We start from the raw sequence: 5,480 nt of genomic DNA, 5'->3' as shown, positions 1-5,480 counted from the left end.
GTGCAAAAGAGTAATGTAATTTTACCTACAGTGGTAATAATATGTAAATGTCCAAGGGAAAATATTTTAAAAACTCAGTTTTAGCACATATTCTTACAAAAAAAAAACTAGTTTTAAGTTTAATGTAATACTGCCAAATTATTAAAAATCATCTTAGTAAAAATGTGTTTGCTACAGAATTGCCAACACCTTATTGAACTACAAGACATTAAATATTGCAGTTGTTGTTAAGGGTGTTGTGTGAGTCTGCCTCTCCGGTCTACGTGTGTTTTGTAGACCTGGAGAAGGTTTATGACCGTTTTCCTTGAGGCATTCTGTGGGGTGTGCTACGGGAGTGTCTGGGTTGCTGTTAAGARCAATCCAGTCCCTGGAGAACCAAAGCAGGAGAAGTGTCCACATTCTTGGCACCAAGTTGAGCTTGTTCTCAGCGTGGGTTGGACTGCAGGACTGTCCCCTGTTTCTAATCCTGTTTGTAGTGTTTATGGTCTGGTCTGTCTACATTCCAACCCTCACCTATGGTCATGAGGAGTGGATCGTGACCAAAAAAWGTTCCCAGGTACAAGCGGCTTAAATGAGCTTCCTCCGTAGGATGGCCGGGCTCAGCCTTAGAGATGGGGTGAGGAGCTCTGTCATCTGGGGGGAGCTCAGAGGAGAGCCGCTGCTCCTCCACATTGAAAGGAGTCAGTTGAGGTGGTTCATCTGATTTGGATGCCTCCTGGACGTCTCTCTTTAGAGGTGCATGTCCCACTGGTAGGAGGCCCAGGGGAAGGCCCAGGACTCGGTGGAAAGATTTTGTATCCTCTCCGGTCTGGGAATGCGTCAGGATAAGCTGAAGAGTGTCGGTAGGGAGAGGATGTCTGGGTTTGRGTTTCTCTCCTGGAACTGTTGCCTCCATGACTGGACTAAGGATCGGCAGGGCTGCCCATACTATGATACATTTTGCTGTAATATTTGATCATAAGATATAACAGTCCACCCATGCCTGGGCGAGAGAACAGTTTAGCACTGAGAAGATACGCTGTCAGTTCACCATGTATCGCTACAAAGCACACCGTAAAAAAAAAAAAAAAAAAAACATGGTAGACAAGGCTTATTTTGAAATTTTATTTAAACTGAGAATCAGAGTTTTTCATAATTAAGCATTGTCTAAAAATCTTCTAAACACTTCTGAAATAAAAACAAAACTTGCAAGTAATTTTCTGACAAAAATATAGCAAAAACATTAACAGTAAATTCAAGATAGCATAATTATAAAAAGGTACATTCATTTAAAAAAAATCTTATAACCTGTTTTCAGTTTTGAGGGGTGAGCGGCTGCGGGTCCCCCTGAGTGTGATTGTTTATGACCCGCAGCGCCGCACCGTCCCTTTTCATTCACATCCTCGGACAGGAACGTATTTCTCAGCAGACAACACCTTGAAAGAGTTGAAAGGCAGCCGACCAACATCCTGTTTGACCTCCATCCTAAAGACATTCACAACCCAAAGTGTCTCATCTGCTCCAAACACAAGAATATGAACAAATAATACGAGGCAGAACTTAATTACCTGCATGAACTATTAAAAACCYAACGTAGAACCTGTAAAACTTTCAAAAGCTGCGTTTTTTTGTTTCTGTTCTGAAACAGGAAGTGAATATTGTTCCTGCAAAGCACCTTCTTTAGTGTTTTATGTTCAAAATTGTACATATAATAAATGTGCGTTGGGTTTTTACAGCTTCACAAAAAAAGGAACATTTAAAACAATTGAATAAAAAAAATTCTGCCTTTTTTATCTTGTCAAAACAGGAAAACAGGACTCCACTGTGTCACTAATACATTTAATCCTGCATAACAGATTTAAAATAACTGGAATCATTGATTAACATTTCCATCCTCTTTTATGAAACATCTCACAGTAATAAAACGAGCACTGAAAAAAGCGTCTGACACAAAGCTGATTTCCGGCCGATATGCAGCGGTGACGCCAAAAAATAAATCTTTGGTTCGTTTTGTTTGCCTTTTTTTTTAAAAGAAAGTTAAACTGATTGTGTCTCTTCTCGTCCCACATGATTGAATCCTCCGCAGAGTCCTCTGATTAAACACAGCAGCATGAAAACGTTCGTGCACCCAAACCAAAATAAATCCTCTGCAATCATTTCTGTCCTCGATGAAGTCGTAAAATATTACACAATACCAAAATGTAGAGTTATAAAATCTGAACGTTTTGTAATGTATTTTCTCGTTGATAAGGCAGAGAGAAAAATAGTGAATGCACATTTACACACAGCTGCACCTGTTGCAACACAGACCTCTAATCAATATAATATACTGTATTTATATCCTATTATTTTCACCTACATTTACAGACATCTGCTTGCAACAGCTTATGAGGAACTCTGAGAAAGGATCGTTTGGTAAAAAAATGCATATTATTGATTATTAATCAATTATTCACTCCTTGAAGCTTCTGCTGGGGCTTCCAYGGAATTTGAACCCACAACCCTCTGCAGGTCAAGGCCACTAATGTGCAAGGCTTAGTTTGAAGGAGCACCTCAGCTGGACTTCAGCTGATCTCCAGCGTCACGTCTCGTCTTTGGTCCGATGCGTTCTGATTATTTCTCCTTTCGTTTCAGTCAGAGATCAGCCGAGAGACTAAAACAAATAAACTCAATCAGCAAACAACTCTTTGGGTTAATAGCTTCAGGGTCACCGCTGCAAATTGGCTTTTTTTTTTATATATGAATTTATATAAACACTGTGTGGCAGACATGTGCTAATCTCTACTCTACGGAGGAGGAAAAAAAACCTACAAACTAGAGCGTGTTCCTCTGAAGTACATTATATTCTAAGAAAAATAGATTTGTTTTCAGAGGTAAAATGTTTCACTGTGTCCGTTCTTCACTTCAGTCTCTGATTAAACATTCTTCATGTGTCGTTTCCTCACGTGGAGCCGCTCCCTCGCACAGGTCAGGGTCTGCTTTCCCCGTTTGAGGGACGCTTTTCCACGTTAAGGCCAAATCGTAAAGCTTTTCTGTTCAGACATGCCACTGTAAGCACTTCTGGTGTGAATGTTTTTACAAAAACCACGACCTTAGGAGCTTATAAAAACAGACTTTGTGGGAATAGAGGGGGATGGGGGGAGTTTCATCAGCTGGGGAAGGCAGCGCTAACGTCTGAGCTACCGGCACCCAACTTCAGAAATACATTCATTGTGTTTTCAGCATTTTCTACGTGGCAATCACAACARTTTAGCACAGAGAAGATACCCTGTCAGTTCACCATGTATCGCTACATGACTTTTCAAATGTGCTAAACCTTGTTCCCTGAGTTTAGGAAGAAAAATTAAGAGTTACATTAATAAAAGTAACTTTTAAACGAGGTAGTATAAAACAGGATTAGCAAGGGCATCTGCACACCGGCACACAAAACACAACACATTTCTTTCATACCATCACTCAACAATGGAACAAATTAACAAAAATAATATTATTAATACTGGCTCAGTACCTCAGCAACACCTGAGGAGTTAAATAACACAGAGTGTGTGTTTTAATCCTTCATCCCACACAACTGGTGGAGCGAGAGGAGGAAGCTGCAGCGCCGCCCTTACCATCCACAAAACATCAAACAAAGAGGACGTGACAAATGAGAAAAACAAAACAAACAGTCATCAGGAAGTTTAACACGTGACGCAGGGGAAGCAGCCCGTCACGTAACACAAGTAGTTATTAAATATTCAGAGGGAGGTAYGCCCGGAGGCAAACCGAGGTAGATCATCAGCAAAAAGGACTTGTGCTTTCCCTTCTGCTCCAGTGATAAACTCTCATAAATAATGTCAATAATGTCACTTTTTTCCCCCTGACATTCATGACAATCTTCTTTAAACATTCACGGTGGGTGAGATTTTTTTCTTTCAAAATATACACTGAAAAAAAAAAGGCAAAAAAAAAAGAAAAGAATTAAAAAAATAAAAAATTCTCAGCCAACACTTGGCTTCCTCTGTGGTGTAATGAAGCAAAAGATGAGAAATATTTCTCTCTCTGCTCTTTTACACCTTACAAAACTCTCACGCTCACTCACGCCTGCAGTGCACTTGCAATGGAAAATAATTACAGCAGGATTCTGTGGGTCATTTTGAGCAGAATTTGGTCCTCATAGCGTCTACAAATGGACAGAAACAAACCCAGAGGTGATGAAATTTACCTATCTTTGTGCAGTTTTCTTTACATTATACAAAAAGTAATGTGTGAGCTGATATTTTGCAAATAAATTAGGTGAGACTCGAGCAGCACTTGTTACACCTCCTCCTAAATGAGCCCCCTCTTTAAGGATCACTTTAGAGGAGTAAATGTAAGTTTCTGTACACTAACTCACTGCTGGCTCTAAGTTTGTTGTTAAAGGGAACCTTGACTATTTGTAATTAGATATTATGTGACAAACATTTACTTACTTACAAATACTGTAAGCTATTTTTAAAATCTTATAAAATTTATTGTCACACAGACAGCGCCATATTTATTACACGGCAGAGCATACTGGGTAAATGATGACATATACTACGTTCTCTGGTTCGATGCTCTATCCACCCTGAAGGTTAAGCTTGGACAATATCTGAAGTTCAGCCCTTTTAAATGAAACCAGAGCGCTTTCAATGAGGAGAATGTAGAAATGACTCAGCCTGAAACTGGAAATGCAGATTGAGGACAACAGAGCTGCTTCATGGAAGAAGAACCTCTGCTTAGCCTGTTAGCTTTCAAGTTAGCACCTGAGCTAATGTATGTAATTTGGTGACAGCGTTAGCTATATGTAAACTAATGCCACATATTTATTGGTAATATACTGTATATATGGCGTTAGTTCCCAATTTAACACTATTAGTTTGGGAACTAAYGCTATATCGCCAAATGTATACGTATTAGCTCGGGCGCTAACACAAAAGCTAACAGGCTAAGCTGAAGTTCTCCTTCCATGAAGCAGCTCTGGTGTCCTCATCTGTATTCTCAGTTAAAGGTTGAGTCATTTCTACATTCTCTTCTCTGTCAAGGCATACTGCTGTGGTTTCATTTAAAAGGGTTGAACATCACATATTGTCGAAGAGTAACCTTCAGGGTGGGTAGAGCTCACAGCCTCGCACTGGTGGAGAACCTAGTGAGCGTCATCATTTATCAGTTATGCTTTGCGGTGTAAATAATACGTTGCCATCCATGTAACAATATAGTTTGTTTTAAATATATAAAAACTAAACGACCTACAGTATTTTTACAGTCTTTGTTTTACAGTTGAAGCAAAGTTTTATTAAATAATGTCAAATGTCACAAGTAGTCGAGGTTCCCTTTAAGAAACGATGAAAGTGTGAAACCATCCTTCTAATCTAGTTTATGCATCCTAAAGTTCAGCTATGCCTGCTGTTTTTCTCCTTCAGTAAATCTAAACTTTTATGCACTGCCTTCATTCCCTCACACACACACACACACACACACACACACACACACACACACAC

The sequence above is a fragment of the Austrofundulus limnaeus genome, unplaced genomic scaffold (genome assembly GCF_001266775.1).
Source record: "Austrofundulus limnaeus strain Quisiro unplaced genomic scaffold, Austrofundulus_limnaeus-1.0 Scaffold5, whole genome shotgun sequence".
Taxonomy (NCBI): Eukaryota; Metazoa; Chordata; class Actinopteri; order Cyprinodontiformes; family Rivulidae; genus Austrofundulus; species Austrofundulus limnaeus.
Note: the sequence above shows the minus strand (reverse complement) of the source record.